Genomic DNA, 19,918 nt, shown 5'->3' on the forward strand with positions numbered 1-19,918 from the left:
GAGGGCTGGCGTGGGGCCTGGAGCACTGGGGTCGAAGCTGACAATCCGGCCTCCATGGTCCAGCATCCTGCTGGCTGTGTGGCTCTAGGCAAGTTGCTTAACCTCTCTGGGCCTCAGCCGTCTGCATTCTAGAGTAAGAAGGAGGTGATACCATGCATTCAGCTTGTACCGAGCACCTCTTCTGTGCCAGGCCCTGTTCCAGCACCAGGAACACGGGTGGGATGAGGGCAGGCCTGCCCCCCAGCGAGGTGGGGAGGACCACCCGAGGGCAGCAGACGGCCCTGTCCACCCCAGCCAGGACACATACTTTCGGAGGCACGCGGCCCTGTTTAACGCTCCACAGAAGTGGGTATGCTCAGCCGTGTCCGACTCTTTGCGACCCCATGGACTGTAGCCCACCAGGCTCCTCCATCCGTGGGATTCTCCAGGCAAGAATACTGGAGTGGGTAGCCATTCTCTTCTCCAGGGGATTGTCCCCACCCGCTTGGGGTGGATGGAACCCGCGTCTCCGGTGTCTCCTGCATGGCAGGCAGATTCTTCACCACCGGCACCGAGACTCCACAGGGCCCTGCTGATTATGCCTGAGGATGGTGAGGATTCAGGAAGTGCACCCCAGGTGGGAGGTGGCATGGAAGCAAAGGAAGGCTGCTGGACAGTGGGCAGCACAGGGACAGCCCAGGGCCGAGGTGCCCTTCCTCCGGGGGCTGTGCTGGGAGCCCTGGGGTGGGCGTGTCCTCATTGCGTCCCTGGGCGGGAGGAGGGGAGGAGGTGACAGATGGCAATCAGGCTGGCAAGCCCTGGGCATGTTGCTCAGTCAGGAACCCCGATCTGACGGCTGCCCTAGGAGTTCCCTGGCCTGTCAGCTGGTCCAACCCACCTGGCTGCACAGGTCCAAAGCAGAAACAGCCATGGGTCCCAACTGAGAACTTCTGTCTTTTGCTTTTAGAATCACTTTCTCTCTGAATATAAGAGTGATACACTGGGGACTTCCCTGGTGGTCTCGTGAGCAGCGGAGGCTCCGCATTCCCAATGCAGGGGGCCTGAGTTCCAGCCCTGATCAGGGAACTAGATCCCCCATGCCACAGCTAAAGACCCCACGTGCTGCCATGGAGCTTGAAGATCCCAAGTGCCAGAACGAAGACCTGGCACGCCCAGCTAAATCCATAAAAATAAATATTTTTCAAAGAAAGGTTTCCGGGGTGGCTCAACAGTAGAGTCCACCTACAAGACAGGAGACACAGGGGAGGGTTCAGTCTCCGGGTGGGGAAGGTCCCCTAGAGAAGGAAATGGCAACTGACTCCAGTGTTCTTGCCTGGAGAATTCCAAGGACCGAGGAGCCTAGCAGGCTACAGTCCATACGGTCACAGTCAGACACGACTGAGCAGACACACACACGTTTAAAAAAAGGTGGAGGGACACTTGTTTTATGTCAAACTTAAATTGGAAAAGCTAGGAAGACACCAAACTCATCCGAAAAATCATGTAACCACTCGATCCGGCCCTCTAGTGACAAATCATATGAATATGTGGACGGTCAGCCCACCGTGGGCATTTCCTGTTCAACTTTCAACATAGTTGGGATCAAGCTGTACCTGGAATTTTGTGTTCAGCTCTTCTCACATAACATATAACATGCCAGCATCTAAAATCATTACAGCTTCTTCCCGATCACAAAATGGCAATCTGCTCATGGCAAAAACAAGTCAGGCACCATCAGAGATGTGGAACAGAGAAAGTCCATGGGAAAAGAGGAAGTGAAAGTGCCCCCGCAGTCTCCAGCCAGGAGGCAACGACCTGGAAGGTCACAACGGATAGGTGCGTACACTCCCCTCACCAGAGCGGACCAGCGCTGGCTTCAGGATCAGGGCGGCTGGCTTCAGATCCCTCTGCCACAGGCAGCTCGTTACTGACCCCTCTGGGTGCACTGTTTTGTAAAGCAGGCTTGATCAGAGAGACCTACCCCATAAGGTTGCTGGAGGAATTAACGAATGAATGAAAAGTATTTCCATAAGTGACTGAAAACAGGTAAGTGCTTAGAAGAGTACACAGTAAGTGCTCAATCAATGTCAGCTTGTGCAGCAAACACCCAGCAGACGCTGCGGTGCACTGCCATGGCATGCCAGGTAATAACTTTACAGCCATAACTCAATTTATCTTCCCAGAACCCCCACACAGCAGATACATTAAAAAAAAAAAAGTTTTTAATTGAAATACAGTTGCTGTAGAATGTTATATAAGTTTCAGGTGTGCAACACAGTGACTCACAATTTTCAAACATGATACCGCATTTATAGTTATTATAAACCACTGCCTACATTCCTTGTGTTGCACAATATACTGTGTAGCTTACACCTTGTGTGTGTGTGTGTGTGTGTTAGTCGCTCGGTCGTGTCCGACTCTTTGCAGCCCCATGGACTGTAGCCCGACAGGCTCCTCTGTCCGTGGAATTCTCCAGGCAAGAATACTGGATAGTCATTTCCTTCTTCAGAGGCTTCCGCGTAGCTCAGTCTGTAAAGAATCTGCCTGCAGTGCAGGAGACCCGAGTTCGATTCCTGGGTCAGGAAGATCCCCTGGAGAAGGAAATGGCAACTCACTCCAGTATCTTTGCCTGAAGAATCCCATGGACAGAGGAGCCTGGTGGGCTACAGTCCATGGGGTTGCAAGAGTCAGACACGACTGAGCGACTAAATCACCACCACCATTTCCTTCTTCTGGGGATCTTCCTGACCTAGAGATTGAACCCCAGTCTCCTGTATTGCAGCAGATTCTTTACCCTCTGAGCTATCAGGGAAGCCCCAGCTTATAGCTATTTCATACCTAATATTTTGTACCTCTTACCTCCCCAGCCCTGTACAGCCCCTCCCCTCTGTGGGGAGAGGGACGTGGTGGGGTGGGTTCTCATTACCTGAATTTTCCAGATGTGGGAACCGAGGCTGAGAAAGGACCGCGTCATCGCAGCACCATCCACAGTCTCCAAAAGGTGGGAGCAGCCCTACTGTCTGAAGACAGTGATGGTCTGTTGGTGCTGCTGCTGCTGCTAAGTCACTTCAGTCATGTCCGACTCTGTGCAACCCCATAGATGGCAGCCCACCAGGCTTCTCTGTGCGTGGGATTTCCCAGGCAACAATACTGGAGTGGGGTGCCATTTCCTTCTCCGGAGGATCCCCTGGGTCTCCTGCTTGGCAGGTAGATTCTTCACCACTGAGCCATCTGGGAAGCCCTGTGATTCCGTTTATAGGAAACAATCAGGACAGGCAAAGCCACAGACACAGACGGGGCTGGGGTGGGGGGCAAGGAGTGACTGCTCCACAAGCTCGTCTCCCTGGGGATAAAAATGTTCTGGAAGCAGATAGAGGGGCGGCTGCATATTGTGAATGAGCTGAATTCCACTGAATTGGACACTTGTAAACAGTGAATTTGGTGTTGGAAGAATTTCACCTCAACTTTTTTTTTTTGCCACACCAAGAGACGTGTGGATCTTAGTTTCCTGCCCAGAGATCGAACGCCTGCCCTCTGCAGTGTAAGCCCGGTGTCCTAACCACTGGACCGCCATTTTTAAAAACAAAGGGAAAAAAGGAAAACAAGAAAAGCCAATGACACACCCAGGCTCGGGGTCATCGGGGTCACGCAGCCAGTGACGATCGAAGCAGCCAAGACGGTTCTCCTGCGGGACCCACTTTCAGTCCACGCTGCAGGGCCCTTGGTTTATCAAGATTTACACCCATCCCCCTGACCCCAATTTCCAGAAGCAGAGTCACAGGGTCACAGGTGCAGAGTGACACATTTGGGGACAGAGCCGCACCCTGTGTGGACTCCAGCCTGGACCCCGAGAGCTCGGCCAGTGCGGGTAGTCCCAGAGCCGGGAGGGTGGAGGACGGGCCGGCCGTCTGGCCTGCACTTTCCAGTGAAGCCAGGGCTCTGGACACTCGACTCCTACCTGCCAAGGTTGTCTCTAACCCTGCTCTCGTCCAGAAACCAGGACGTGAGGACAGGGTGGCCTCCCACTGCCCCCAGAGCCCCACGTGGTTAATCAGGACGTGGAGTTGCCTCTGGTCGCCGTGAGAACTCAAATCCTCACTGTACTTTGCTGGGCATAGGTTCCCCCTCTGAAAATCGAGGTAACAATAACTCAACTATAGGAAGGTTTCAGTGGGATTCAGACAATTCTGGAAAAGGTCATGAAAAATGTTCTTTTTTTTTGGCTATACCACTCTGCGTGCACCATCTGAGTTCCCTAACCCCTGAGCAGAGATCAAACTCACGGTCCCTGTAGTGTGAAGCCTGGAGTCCCATACTTCTGCAATATCTTGAAGAGCTGGTTATGGACGAGGGAATATGTCTGAGAGATGTTAATTGATAAGAGTAAGCAAGCTTCCTTGTTGAGCCTGGCGCCTGAGAAATACACACAACCAGTGGGAGCTATTGTTATCATCTGTGCCTGTGCAGTCACGTCTGACTCTGCGACCCCAGGGACTGTAGCCCGCCAGGCTCCTCTGTCCATGGAATTTCCTGGGCAGGAATACTGCAGTGGGTTGCCATTTCCTTCTCCAGAAGATCTTCCTGTCCCGAGGATCGAACCCGCATCTCTTGCGTCTCCTGCATTGGCAAGCGGACTCTTTGCCACTGAGCAATTTGGGGCTTTTAATGTTTTGCCCACACAGGTTTCCATGCACATAGAGCATTTCTGGACGGCTACACAAGAAGCTGTGGACGCTACTTACTTCCTTCTAGAGCGAGCCGGGAAGGAGGCTTTGCACCTTTCTGTTCTCTGGAAAGTTCTCATCGGGAGCTTGTATTGTGTTTTTCTGTTTGTTTTTTGCTGCACCGGGTTTTAATTGCGGTGCTCAGGCTTTCTCAGGTTGCAACGAGCAGGGGCTGCTCTCCAGTGTGGTGCTCGGTCTTCTCCCTGCAGTGGCCTCTCCTGCTGGGGACCACGGGCCCTAGGGTGCACAGGCTCACTGCTGTAGTGCTCAGGCTTCTCCCTGCAGTGGCCTCTCCTGCTGGGGACCACGGGCCCTAGGGTGCACAGGCTCACTGCAGTGGTGTTCAGGCTTAGTTGCCCCAAGGCATGTGAGACCTTCCCGGATCAGGGACCGAACCCACACTGCCTGCACCGTGAGGTGGATTCTTTACCACTGGGCCACCAGGGAAGTCCACGCATGACGTTTATGATACAATAGTTTAAAATTTTAAAATTCTCCAAATTTTAAAAATGTTAGTTATTTTAGCCTTCTCAATTAACAGAAGAGGAAAATGGTGCCCCAAACTCACCTCCTCCAAGAAGTCCTCCTGGTGTCCAGGCACACTGCCTCTCAGGAGGCAGGAACCCACTGCCTGTCACTGTCTATTTCCTTGGTGGCCTCTCCCGTGAGACCGGGAGGACCTGCAGGGGAGGGCCTATGTGACTCATGCCTGCATCCCCAGGGCCCAGCCTTGAGTACAGCTGAGTGAAGGGATGAGGCTCTGAAAGGTTAAGGCATCTGCCCAAGATGACACAGAGTGGTTCTGTCAGATGAGACCCAGGTCTCTGGACTTGGGCTCCACCGTACCCCGACACACCCCCATGTCTGGGACAGGCCTCATCCTCCAGCTTGTAGGAACACAGTTCCTGCCCACTCACCATAAATTTTCCAAAGAGGACGCCTGGGAATCGTCCAAATGGCTGCCAGCCCTGGTGCAGCTGCTACAGGATTTGGGATTTTGAAGGAAAGGTTGCTCAAGCCCTGAGAGGCACCTGGGGGTGCCCCGGGCATGGAAAATGCCAGACTTTGCTCCCAGCAGAGCCGAGTGGAAACGCCACACAGGAACAAGGGTGGTCTGTCCTCCTGTGTTGTATTATTTGACACTTCAAAACGGAGATTTCAGCCTTCTTGATTTAGGCCAAACTTTCCATTCTTTCATTTTTTTATGTTTGTTTGTATTTGTTTACCTGGCTGTGCTGGGTCTTAGTTGCAGCATGCAGGATCTTTACTTACGGCAATGTAGATCTCTGGTGGTGGCATACGAACTCTTAGGTGTGGCACGTGGGATCCCAACCAGGGATCGGATCCAGGCCCCCTGCACTGGGAGTGCAGAGTCTTAGCCACTGGACCGCCAGGGAAGTCTCTCACCTGGGTGCTTTAAAACAGAGACCCACAAAGCACGGATCACAGTCTGGACTGAAGAGATTTCAAGGAAATAAGCTCATCCTTCTGTGGTCGACTTTTGAAGAGTTATCCTTCGAGTCATGATTCAATTTTTTATTCTTTTTTGCTCATATAAAGCCTTAAAAAATTTGGAGGAAGGACCCCCCTCCCTTCAATGTCCTCCTTTGTAAACTTGACTTTCTCAATTTTCTAGTCCTCAATTTACAAATAATGTAACTTCCAAAGTATTGACAATATTGACATTTTAAAATAAAATTGTTACATCACTCAAATATAATCCATGGACTCTAAATTCCATAGCTCTTTGATACCCACTTATCATCCACTTAAAAATTTGCGACAAGCTCTTTGACAATCAAATATATAGCTTTGTTTCTTTTCCTCTGTGACTTTATATTTTCATCCTATTCCCTCCAGAATTTTATTCTAATTTAATAGAAGATATTTGCATGTTTAGAGTAATTTACAGTTATCCAATCATTATTTTTTCTCTAACAAAAAATCCTTATATAAATTGAAATTAATTTCCTTTCACTTCAAAACTCTATGGGCTTAAAAAAACTTACTTATGGGTTGAGTTATCAACACCAAAATGCTTAATAAAAATGTCTTATGTGATACATTTTGATAAATAATTACTGAACATAAAAGTAAAATTTTGCTTTAAATTTGCTAAGGCTGAATTAGCTCATGATATCCATGGGCGAATATTGTTTACAGTTAAAGTGAGACATGGTTCAAGGTAAGTTTTATTTCTCTTTTTTGAATTTAGAGATAAAAGCCTGGACATGAGGAAAGCTGTGACAAATCTAGACAGTGTATTAAAAAGCAAAGACATCACTTTGCCAACAAAGACCCATATAGTCATAACTATGGTCTTTCCAGTAGTCATGTATGGATGTGAGAGCTGGACTACAAAGAAAGCTGAGCGCCAAAGATTTGGTGCTTTCAAACTGTGGTGTTGGAGAAGACTCTTGAGAATCCCTTGAACTGCAAGGAAATCAAACCAGTCAATCCTAAAAGAAATCAGTCCTGAATATTCATTGGAAAGACTGATGCTGGAGCTGCAGCTCCAATACTTTGGCCACCTGGTGGGAAGAGTCAACTTATTGGAAAAGACCCTGATGCGGTAAAAGATTGAGGGCAGGAGGAGAAGGGGGCGACAGAGGATGAGATGGTTGGGTGGCATCACCGGCTCAATGAACATGAGTGTGAGGAGAGTCGGGAGATGGACTGGCGTGCTGCAGTCCACGGGGTCACAGAGAGCTGGACACGACGGAGTGACTGAACAGCAGCCGCCATCTGTGCTCTGGTCCTGCCTGCCCCCAGCTCCTGCCCCGCACTGCACACTCCCTGCCCCTGGGTGATCGCAGCTCAGCCTCAGGCTGCATCTGTAAAATGGGGTGAGAGCACATGCGTCCATTCCATCGTCAGGTTGCTGTTAGAGCTGAGTAAGTGGGACCTCCCTGGTGGTCCAGCAGCTAAGACTCTGTGCTCCCAATGCAAGGGGCCTGGGTTTGATCCCTGGTCAGGGAACTAGATCTCACGTGCCACAGCTAGAAATTATGCGTGTTGCAACTAAAGATCCCAGTGCCTCAACTAAGACCCGGTGCAGCTAAATACATGTCTATATTTTTCCTTTTTAAAGAATTGAGTACACGCCCACAGTGCTTCCCCGGTAGCTCACCTGGTCAAGAGTCTGCCTGCAGTGCAGGGGACGCCGGTTTGATTCCTGGGTCAGGAAGATCCACTGGAGAAAGGATAGGCTACCCACTCCAGTATTCTTGGGCTTCCCTTGTGGCTCAGCTGGTAAAGAATCCGCCTGCAATGCGGGAGACCTGGGTTCGGTTCCTGGGTTGGGAAGATCCCCTGGAGAAGGGAACGGCTACCCTCTCCAGTATTCTGGCCTGGAGAATTCCATGGACTCTATAGTCTACGGGGTCGCAGATTCGGACACAACTGAGTGACTTCCATGTTCACTTTCACTGTTCAGAGTGCTGGGAGACAAAGAACCCCCTGGTCAGAGTTCACATCCTCCTCCCCACCCTACCAACCCCTGCTTTGAGCCTTGAAGGGGTGGGATGGTAAAAAGGAAGGCAATTCACACAGCACAAGGTCACTGGGGGGTAGACCAGACCCAGTGTATGGCAGCCTGGACTGGATCCCAGAAACCACTGGTGTGTGAGCCCAGAAAAGACTTTTCTCTCGGGGAACCTCAGCTTCCCCTTATCAAAAGCAGAATTATTGCGGTTCAGTCATTCAGTTGTGCCTGACTCTTCGACACCATGAACTGCAACGTGCCAGGCTTCCTTGTCCTTTACTAACTCCCAGACTTTGCTCAAACTCATGTCCACTGAGTCGGTGATGTCATCCAACCATCTCCTCCTCTGTCACCCCCTCTCCTCCTGCCCTCAATCTTTCCCAGCAGCAGGGTCTTTTCTAATGAGTCAGCCCTTCGCATCAGGTGGCCAAAATATTGGAGCTTCAGCTTCAGTCTTTCCAATGAATATTCAGGACTGATTTCCTTTAGGATTAACTGGTTTGATCTCCTTGCAGTTCAAGGGACTCTCAAGAGTCTTCTCCAACACCACAATTCAAAAGCATCAATTCTTTGGCACTCAGCTTTCTTATAGTCCAACTCTCACATCCATACATGGCCACTGGAAAAACTATAGCCTTGATGAGACAGACCTTTGTTGGCAAAGTAATGTCTCTGCTTTTTAATACGCTCTCTAGGTTTGTATTGCTTTTCTTCCAAAAAGCAAGCGTCTTTAAATTTCACGGCTAAGTAGGGAGGCTAGGGTAGGTGATGCTGGATATACCTAAGTATGGCTCAAGGGTTCTCCACCCACACCCACTCCTAGGCACGCCCAGATGGCCGTGACACCTTCTACTCACTGACCTGCCTGTGACTAGGTAACTCCCTGTGGCTAGTGTTAGTGGCCCGTAACCTCCCTGTGGTTCTTGCCACCCCACTGCCCCCACCCTCTCCACTTTTGGGACAGAGAAACGCCACCCTGACATGCACCCTGTCCTCCAGCGTCCGAGGGGCGGCACCTCCTGGCAGGCCAAGGACACAGGCAGCTCTGTCCCCCAGCCCAGTGGCTACTCGGCTTCACTGCGCAGCCCTGACCTCTCACCACCCAGCCCCCAGTTCCCACCTCCGGGCCTCGAGGCTGGGCTGAGCCTTGAATTCGGGCAGCTGATCCATTTCCTGCATCTGGAATGCACCAAGAGCCTTCAGAGTTTTCCCAAGCCAGGCCTGGCAGTCAGCGGGGAGAGGGGCCAGGAGGGGGACATACAGGCTGAGGGCCTGAGGCTCCGATTCATCAAGAGCTGGGCAGCCCACCTGGAGTAGAGTGTCCTGCAGGGCGGGGCTGGCTGGGCTGAGCTGAGCTGGGCCGCCCCAGACACAGGCACATGTGGGGACCAGAAGGTTCCGCAAACACTATGTCACCATGACCAGCATGTCCAGTAGAGGAAGTGCAGTTCCTGTCATTTTTCAAAAGTAATTGTATTCATTTGTTGATTTTTGGCTGTGCCGCTGGGTCTTCGCTGCTTCCCAGGCTTCTCCCCGGCTGTGGAGAGCGGGGTCTACTCTTGGGTGGCGCTGAGCTGGCTGCTCACTGCAGTGGCTGCTCTTGCTGGGGAGCACAGGCTCTAGAGCACAGGCTCAGAAGTTGTGGCTCATGAGCTTAGCAGCTCCTCCGCACGTGGGATCCTCCCAAACCAGGGATCGAGTCCACGTATCCCGAGGCGCCTGCATCGGCAGGTGGATTCTTTGCCACCGAGCTACCAGGGAAGCCCAGCTCCTGTAAAATTTTTATATGCGCGATTTTACTTTCATATTTGTTTACTTTTTTAAAGTATAGTTGATTTACAGTATTATACTAATTTCAAGGGTACAGCAATATTAATTTCAGGCGTGCAGCGTAGTGATTCAGTATTTTTGCAGATTTTACCCTAATCGCATTTATTCATTTTAAATGTCAAATATAAACGTACATTTCATATCACATGATCTGTGTGAGTAGATTTAGCCCAGGGCCTGCCTCTGAGCGAGCAGGCAATGCAGTTTTAGACATTTTTCAGTAAGCTGATATACAGTAGGGTTTCCCTGGTGGCTCAGAGGGTAAAGCGTATTGGCGGCGGGAGGAGAAGGGGGCGACAGAGGAGGAGATGGTTGGATGGCACCACCGACTCAGTGGACATGAGTTTGAGCAGACCCTGGGAGTTGGTGATGGACAGGGAGGCCTGGCGTGCTGCAGTCCACGGGGTTGAAAAGAGTGAGACACGACTGACAGACTGGACTGAACTGAACTGAAGCGTGGGTCAGTGCCAGACGCCAGAGGCACCCCCCGGGATCCTGCCCTCTAGCGTCCACAGGCAGGGCTGCCCGTGCCCCTCCCTGCTGCTCACCCACACTTACCCACACCCCCTTTTCCTGCCTCCTATAGGAACAACGGATGAGATGCTGGATGGCATCACCAACTGAAAGGACATGAATTTGAGCAAACTCTGGGAGATGGGGAAGGACAGGGAAGCCTGGCAGGCTGCAGTCCGTGGGGTCACAAACAGACACGACCGAGTGACTGAACAACGACAACACGGGCACAACCCTTACACACACACACACCTTCTCCTACAATCAACTGTTCGATGAATCTTCACTGAGCGTGTGTGAGCACTGGGGCAACTCCACCTAGAGACATCTGACCTCGCGTGGGGGACACAGGTGTTCAAAAAAAAAAAAAAATGAACACAGTGATATCTTCATGATTGTGCCGAGGGCCCTGAAGGAAAGTTCTGGGTGAGGGGAGCATACAGCAGCCGGCGGGCGGTCAGGGGAAGCTTCCCAGAGAGAAAGTGGGGCGGTGTGTTTGTGGAGGCCAGGAGCCCGGCTGGCAGGGAGGCAGAGGCATGATGTGGCCGCGCGGTCCTGGGGGAGCTGGGCCTGAAGGATGCTCTGGGCAGACCACACGGTGCCCTTAGCTGACCATCCCTGACCACAGCCCTTCTGCAGAAGCCCTGCTATTCCCCACGGCTTTGGCCAGGAAACAAAAGAAGAGCCAGCCTGCATCCATGCATATGAACTTCAGAAACAGACAAAACCAAACCCACGGGGCAGGAATTGGAACAGGGGTGGCTTTTGGAAAAGGAGAGGAGTCCACTAGAAGGGGTGTGAGGGCAATGGATTCATTCAGGTGGTGGAAACACTCTTTCTCTTGGGAGCGGAGGTTACGGAGTGCATATGTTTGGAGAGACTTGTCAAATAGTTAAGTTCTGTGCATTTTACTGCATGAAATTATTCCTACAAAAAGAGGAACGCTGGGTGGGAGGTGGGGAGGAGGTTCAGGAGGGAGGGGCCACATGTACACCTATGGCTGAATCAACACAGAGAGTATAAAGAGAGAGTATAAAGCAACTCTCCTCCAAGTAAAAATGAATTAAATAAAAGCAAAATAAAAGGGAGAGAGATGGAAGGGGAGAGGGTGAAGGATGGGAGAGAGAAAGGAGAGACGGACGGAAAGTGGGAGGGAGGGAAGAAAAAGGCATTGAGAGAATGGAGCACCTAAGCCCCTGGGCCACAACTATTGAGCCTGCGTCCTAGAGCCCGGGAGCCTCAGATACCGAGTCCACGCACCACGACTACTAAAGCCCGAGAGCCTAGAGCCTGCGCGCCACAGCAAGAGAGGCCACCATGGTGAGAAGCCTGCACACCGCAGCCGGAGAGTGGGCCCCGCTTCTCTCCAGCTAGAGGACGGTTCAGGCAGCAACAAAGACCCGGCACAGCCAAAAATAGAAAAACAAATAAAAGAGAAAGAAATGGAAGAAGTCAGCCTCGTGACCTCAACTAGGCCATTTAGCCTCTCTGAACCCCAGCTGCTACATCCGTAAGACCTTATCCCTGCACAGAGCCTGGTGCCCAGGGGCTCCTCCCGGGCCCTTCTGGCCTCTCCCTCCCCTCCTCTCTGAACCACACCCTCCTCACCGTGAATGGGGATGAGGGGCTGATGGCAGCTTATCCAGGCCCCCGTGGGCTCCGCAAGGATCATCTGCCCCAAACCAGCCTCCCATCGCGCCACCTGCCCCGGCCACATCAACCCGGAGAACGTTCCTTGTTTGCGCTCCACGTGCGCGTTGCAGTTCACAGCTATCCGCAGCTGAGCCGTGTTCAGCTCCTGGGACCGTGCAGTCAGGGCTCATGGTTCGGTCTTCCATTCCCATCTCTCAGAGTCCACCGGCTGCTTCCATCTGCAAGGGTGGTGGTGGGGGGGGAACCCCGAGGGGACTGTGGTGACAACTCCCCCACAGTGAACAGAACGGCTTCTTCCACGTCACCAATAACCCTGGGAGCATGCACTGCCCTGGAAAGCACCTCCACACTGTTCCTTCTGTATACCTCGGCCTTGGCCTGCTGCCAGTGCTGGGTCAGGACACTGCAGATAACATGGAGTGACCACCATAGGACTTTCACCTGGGGATGAAAATCAGGCCCGGGGACAAGGAAAGGAAAGTCCTAGGGAGAGGTGGGGCATGGCAGTAGAAGCTCGATAGCGAAGAGTTTGCTGCTCTGAGCAAGAAGTCTGAATTTTATGGGTCCACATGAGGGGCAGAGGGGATGCTTCAGCCAGGGAGTGGGAGGGCTGTGGGAGAAAGACAGTGTTGCAGAGATGGCTGCATCCTTCTTCTCCCTTCCAATGAAACCCTGATTTAAATCTGTCCCACCAAAGACTACATTTCCCAGCCTCCCTTGCATCCAGGTGTGTGGCCTGTGACCTAGTTCTGACCAGTGAGCCATAGAAGAATTTGGTCAGGACTCTGCAGAAAGCTCATTGAAAAGGGGACAGAGAGCTGGTAAAGGCTTATTTTGCCCATCTCCTCTTTCTCCTGCTTCACACCTGGGATGAAGAAGTGATGGTTGGCACTCCTACAGCTATTTTGAACCATGAAGTGACACCCAGGCTAGAGGCCAGGACTCAGGCAAGCAGAGCAAAGAGACAGGTCAGTTGTTCCTGATCCCAAGCCAGTGGCCAGCAGTCCAAGGCTGTCGGGCAGACTGGTGGCTTAACCTTTATCTACCTCAAGCATAAAGCATTCAGCTTTGCCCAGCTTATTTAGAACTCTTGATGCCAATCCCATATCCCCTCATACCCTCCCCATCTCTGTTAATGCACCATCATCCCTCAGTTGCTTATGCCAGAAACGGGTGGCATCCTCCACCTGCTCTTTCTCATCTATGAGCCCCACAAGCAGTCCTGTTAATAAATCCCTGATGCAACCACTTCTCCTCTTTCCCGTCATCGTTCATCTGACCAAGTCGCTGCTCCTCCCCCTGGGATGCGACAGGTCTCTTAGCTGCTCCCCTGGCTTCCGCTTCCCTCCCCGCAGCCTCAGTGCTGCTTTACAAACACTAATCAGATCATGTCCCTGCCTTGTGACTTCCCGCTGACCTTGGGAAGGAACCTGCACGCCTTCCTTGACCTCAAGCTGATCTCGGGCCTCCCTGCTGGCTCAGCTGGTAAAGAATCATCCCACAATGCGGGAGACCTGGGTTCGATCCCTGGGTTGGGAAGATCCTCTGGAGAAAGGCTACCCACTCTAGTGTTCTGGCCTGGAGAATTCCATGGACTGTATAGTCCATGGAGTCACAAAGAGTCAGACATGACTGAGAGACTTTCACTTTCTTTCTTTCAAGCTGATCGTTCCACCCTCAGCTCTTGCCACTCTCCTCCAGGTTTCAGACGAGGAAGCTGGGTGTGATGATGAGACCAAGGTCACCTAGCTTAGCATAGCTCCGCTGGGCACCACAGGTTCCCTGCCCCTGCCTGGAGCCTCCAGTCTGGAGGGAAATGCAGATGAGAGAGATGGTGATGAGACAAGGAAGCTCTTTCTCGTCTCAGGGTCTCCCCACATGCTGTTCCCTCTGCCCAGTTGCCCTTCCCTTTACTCCCCACTTAGTTTAGTCCCAATTCGTCTTCGCGCCTCACTCAGATGTCAGTCACTCTGAGAAGCCTTCCTTGAGTCCCCCCAGCCCCTAATCTAAGTTGGTCCCTTGTTGTATTCTTACAGCCAGTGGTGCACCAGTGAGCAGGCAGGACAGGGGCCGGGTGGGAGAAGCCCTAATTTGCAGCATCTGATAATGTCTGTGGTGCAAATACTCGTTGTTGTTCAGTCAATAAGTCGTGTCTGACTCTTTGTGACCCCATGGACTGCAGCACTCCAGGCTCCCCTGTCCTTCACCACCTCCTGGAATTTGCACAAATTCACCTCCACTGAGTCCAGGATGTCATCCCACCATCCCATCCTCTGTCATCCCTCTTCTCCTCCTGCCTTCAGTCTTTCCCAGCATCAGGGTCTTTTCCAATGTGTCTGGCTCTCTACATTAGGTGGCCAAAATATTGGAGCTTCAATCCTTCCAATGAATGTTCAAGGTTGGTTTCCTTCAGGACTGACTGGTTGGATCTCCTTGCTGCCCAAGGCACTCTCAAGAGTCTTCTACAGCACCACAGTTAGAAAGCATCAGAGCAAACCGCAAAGTTTCTATGAATGACCTCATCCTCCACAGAAAGGATATTGAGAGCCCACCACAATATCTGCTCAGAAATGGGGCCCAGTGTGTATCAGGGTTGTTGTGGTTGATACGACTTTAGCCTTATCTGCCGAGTGCTTTTACCTGTACCATCTGATTCTGCCCTCCCCACAACCCGTATAGTAGATTTTACTAACTGCATCTGGCAGGTGAGGAACTGAGACTCAGAGAGGTTAAGCAGCTTGCCCAACGTCACACAGCTGGTAAATGAGACAACTTGAATTCATAGAAGTCCAGGACGTCCTATTGTGGAGGGAACACGATGTTACAGGATTTAAACATGCTGAGAGTTCTTATTTTATGAGTTTAAGATTCAAATCAGCGATACCTAATGTCTGGGGAGTAGAATTCTTTCGTGCACCCATCCAGCCTGGTTCTAGGCCCCGTCCCAGGAGTCCTGGCATGGGCAGGGTGGGGATGGGCACCCACCATGAGGAATAAGCTGTGGGTGGCCCTGCCTTCCAGAAGTTCAGGGTTTAATGAGGGCACCTTAGATGGGAACCAGAGTCCCAGTGATGCTTTTGGGGTGCTCTGATAAGGCATGGGTGAACACCTTTCCACACTGGTGTTGATTAAACACTTCCCGTATGACAGGGCTGTTCAGGGCCTGCCCTGCAACCTAGTTCTGGGCTTGTCATTCCCTTGCTATGTGACTTGGGGCGAGGCTTTGTCATCTCTGGACATTTGGGCACCACAAGGGTGTGGGCTGCCTGGCATGGGGCCCTCCAGCCTGACCCTGGTGACTTCAGGAGGAAGGTGGGGCCCCACTGGATGTGTGGGTGGCTGGGCAGACACATTCCTCCCTAAAGCTTGTCCAGAGACGTGGGGCCCTCACAGGGACAGCCTGGGTGTGCCTGACACTCTTGAAGCCTGGGACACTTGCCTGGAGCCGGGTCATCAGAAGCCAAGTGGCTCTGAGCACTAGGTTTTGGAATCAAAAACCAGGGCTGATTCCTGGCTCTGCCATCAGCCAGCTATGTGACTCTGTCAAGTCACCCAGCCTCCCTGAGCCTCCGGTTCCTCATCCATAAAATGAGAATATTTTCAGGGAACCCAGCACAGTGCCTGGTAGGTGCTCAGTCTATAAACAGTCGATGACACTAACAGTTACGAAGCTGGTGATGCCAGAGGGTGAAGCCCCAAAGCTGACATTTACGCGCATGACTTCGCGCCGAAGCGTGTGGCACAGAATAGCTGCCCCAGTCACGAGGCGTGCGCGTCGCCGTCGCTCAGCCAGTCAGTCGTGTTCAACTCTGTGACCCCAAGGACTGCAGCACACGAGACTTCCCAGACCCTCACCATCTCTCAGAGCTTGCTCAAACGCATGCCCATGGAGTCGGCGATGCCATCCAACCACGTCCTCCTCTGTCGTCCCCTTCTCTTCCCGCCCTCAATCCTCCCCAGCATCAGGGTCTTTTCTAAGGAGTCAGTTCCTCGCATCAGGTGGCCAAAGTATTGGAGCTTCAGCTTCAGCATCAGTCCTTCCAATGAATACTCAGGATTGATTTCCTTTGGGACTGACTGGTTGGATCTCCTTGCAGTCCAAGGGACTCTTAAGAGTCTTCTCTAGCACCCCAGTTGGGGCTTGTTTACCTGTGGATAAACATAAACACACGGATTCTCATAACAACCTCTGACTCACTCTCTGTCCCTTTCTTCACCTCTTTTAGGCCACATGGTGCAACATGTGGGATCTTATTTCCGCAACCAAGGATCGAACCCTTGAACCCTACGGTGGACGTGCAGAGTCTTAACCACTGGACCACCAAGGAAGCCCCTCTCTGCGCCTTTCTATCTATGTACCTATCTATATTTCTCTATCTAACTATATCTGTATATCTATAGAGAGACAGAGAAAAGGAGAGAGGGAGGCAGGGAAAGAGGACTTTAGAGAGGGTAGCTGTGTGTCTGGGCACAAGGTCTGGACTTGGGAGTAAATAGCCCTTCTATATTTTGAATTTTGAATCATGTGACCATTTTGCCTATTTAAAGTGAAGTCGCTCAGTCGTGTCCGACTCTTTGTGACCCCATGAACTGTAGCCTACCAGGCTCCTCCGTCCGTGGGATTCTCCAGGCAAGAGTACAGGAGTGGGTTGCCATTTCCTTCTCCAGATCTTCCCAACCCAGGGATCGAACCCAGGTCTCTCGCATTGCAGGCAGACGCTTTACCATCTGAGCCTCCAGGGAAGACTCTACTTGCTTATTTAAAGTTTCATTCAAATTAGACGTATCTGTTTATCATTCTGATCATTCTGTCCTCGGGATGACCTGCAAGAGAGAGAGAGAGAGAGAGCGGGCTAGGCGCCCGCCCTCCTCTGCCAGGTGGGCGGTGCCATGACTTGCTCAAGGTCACTCAGGGAAGGCATGGCTAATCCAGGCCCGGAACTCAACTCCCCGAACTACAGGACTCTCCTGGGGCCTCGGCTTGGCGGCTCGGAGCCTTCAGCTCTCCGGGTTGCTTGCGGTCGCCCCGTCCCGGGGAGGGGCCTCCCCGGCGGAGGGGGCAATGTCTTCCCTGGGTCTGGCAGGTCTCGCGGGTTCTGTTTGAGAACCTGCCCTGCCGGCCTCAGCTCTGCAGGGGAAGAAGTAAAAATAGCCGGGCCGAGCGGCCAGCCACCGGGCTGCGGGCAGCAAGGCATGCCTTTCCCATGACTTGGGTTCTGCAGAGCAGAGTCCTTCCCCGAGGCTGCTGCGTGCCAGGCCCCAGGGCCCGCGCTGAGTCAGGCGCAGCTGCCCGGGGGCGGGCCACGTCCGAGGCAGCGCCCTGCGGTGGGGCGGGGGCCGGGAGGGGCCCGCATTGGCCGGGTGCAGCAGACTGTGCAAGAGAGGCCTCTGGCCCAGCCCCGGGGGTGGGGCGGGAAGGCTTCCAGAAGTAGGTCATGTGGGTGAACGCGGGGATTAAGGAGAGGTGTGTGGACGGGGAGGCGGGGAGGGGGGTGGGGCACGTTCCAGGCAGCGGGAACAGCGTCTGCAAAGGCCAGAAGTGCTCTCAGCCACGAGATCTAGAGGGTGGGGGGGCCTGCTGGGGGTGGGGCCCCACGACAGGGGCCAAATGGGACTGTGGGGAGTAGGGAGCCTCGGGAGGACGCGCAGCCAAGGGAGGAGACGTCAGATCAGCATCTTAGAAAGGCTGTGGGCTCCTGCGTTCAGTGAGGCAGCCTCTCAGAGGCTGAGACTCCACCGTCCCCTACCCGTCCCTGGTGTACCTGCCCCAGGCACTACGGAGGCCTCTTCTGGTTCTCGGCACCTGCAGCTCTTGAGGCTTCCCGGGTGGGACCAGCTGTAAAGAACCCGCCTGCCAATGCAAGAGACAGACGCAGGTTCAGTCCCTGGGTTGGGAAGATCCCTTGGAGGAGGGCATGGCAACCCCCTCCAGTGTTCTTGCCTGGGAAATGCCACGGACAGAGGAGCCTGGCGGACTGCAGTCCATGGGGACGCAAAGAGTCTGACACAACTGAACCATTAACACTTTCACTTTCTTCCAGAGGCTTCCTGAATCCTTGCCTCGTGGCCCCTCCCTCCATCTTCAACGCCAGCGGGTCAAGTTCCTCTCACTGACCCGCTCTTCTGTCCTCCCTCTTCCACTTTTTAAAGGAAAGATTCATTTTTATTTATTTCTTTGGCTGCCGCGGAGTCCTAGCTGCAGCATGCAGAATCTTCCAGCTTCGTTGCAGCACACGGGATCTTTCTTTGTAGCATGCAAACGCTTAGTTGTGGCACGTGGGATCTAGTTCCCTGACCAGGGATTGAACCCAGGCCCCCTGCATTGGGAGCTCAGGAGTCTTAAACACAGGACCCCCAGGGAAGCCCCCTCTCTCAGGCACTATATTAGGACTCATGTGATTAGGTTATTGACCAGATAATTCAGGATAATCTTCCCCTCTCAAGGTCCACACTTTATTCACATCTGCAAAGTTCCTTTTGTCGTGTAACCTAACACATTCGCAGGTTCCTGGGAGGAGCAAGTGGACACCTTTGGGAGCCATTATTCTACTGACCCATCTCGATACTAAGCCGCTTGCACTTAAACCCATGCCCCAAGGTCTGAAATGGGGGCCCTAAACTAAGGATCCCAAACTTTACTTGAGGGCATCTGGCCCTCTTCTTCATACCCCAGTTCTAGTCGACATTGCTCCCCTTTCTCTGAGAATCTTGGCAGTTCAGCTCCAACAGACACTGGGTTTAGCTGACCTTTCACCATGAATTGCCTCCTCCAAGTCCACAACCCCTGACCAAGGCCTCGCCCACAGCCCTTGGAGTCTCTCTTAATCTAGGACAACCAAGGTGAAAAGGCAGGCAGAGAATTGGAGTCACACCTGGGATGAGAAAAGGGCTCAGGGTTGGTCACTGCCAGCTGTTGTGTAGTGGCTAAGTTGTGCCCGAGTCTTTTGCAACCCCATGGTCTGTAGCCCTCCAGGCTCCTCTGTCCGTGGGATTTCCCAGGCAAGAATACTGGAGTGGGGTTGTCATTTCCTCCTCCAGGGGGTCTTCCTGACCCAGGGCTTGAACCCATGTCCCCTGCATTGCCGGTGGATTCTTTCCCACTGCCAGAGCTGGGTTCAAATCCTGCCTCTGCAGCTTCCTTGCCCTGTGGCCTTGGGAGAGTCGCTGGTCCTAACCAGGCAAAGGAGGGAGGGGTCTCAAGGGGTCACTCAGTAGATTAGACAGTGGAAAGTGCCTAGGGCCCAGAGGGCTCTCAGGAAACAGGAGCTGTTGTCAGGGACCGGGTGGTTCTAGCCCTAGGTGGTTACTATCTCATCTCCAAAAAATAGCAATGATAAATAAACAACTGCTTTGCTACCACCCTGAACTGCCAATCCGATGAGGGGGCTGAAGAAGCGTGTTAGTTTCCTGGATGCCAAGAACCAGCTGATTTCTCCAAGCTTGGTGCAACTGACAGTTATCCCAGAACAGGTCAGAAGGTAGCTGAAATGTTGGGCCAACACAGGAGGAGAGGGCTCTTCAGAGGACCCACAGGCACCTTTGCCCTAAAAGAGGGCCCTGTGCCAGCCAGCAGGGTAATTAGGCCAGATGGTGTTGAGGGAGAAATCCCAAGCCTCTTCTTGAAGCCCCAAATGGGAAGGCGGTCTGACTGTACATCAACTTTCCCCTTCAGGTGAGTCATCCCTGGAAACGTGTACGCTCCCTCCAGTTTGACAGTGGAAATAAAGTTAGATGA

The 19,918-nt window shown here is 52.7% G+C and overlaps 1 long non-coding RNA gene across 1 annotated transcript; it reads right to left on the minus strand.

The window, feature by feature from the left end:
• Positions 1-15,842: 15,842 nt before the first annotated feature.
• Positions 15,843-18,094, minus strand: LOC120861788. The gene is made up of 3 exons (XR_005720606.1): positions 17,946-18,094; positions 16,909-17,007; positions 15,843-16,332 (listed from the first exon to the last, which is right to left on the minus strand). It is a non-coding gene; the product is annotated as an uncharacterized LOC120861788 (long non-coding RNA).
• Positions 18,095-19,918: the final 1,824 nt, after the last annotated feature.

Source organism: Oryx dammah, unplaced genomic scaffold (assembly GCF_014754425.2).
Source record: "Oryx dammah isolate SB20612 unplaced genomic scaffold, SCBI_Odam_1.1 HiC_scaffold_3, whole genome shotgun sequence".
Taxonomy (NCBI): domain Eukaryota; kingdom Metazoa; phylum Chordata; class Mammalia; order Artiodactyla; family Bovidae; genus Oryx; species Oryx dammah.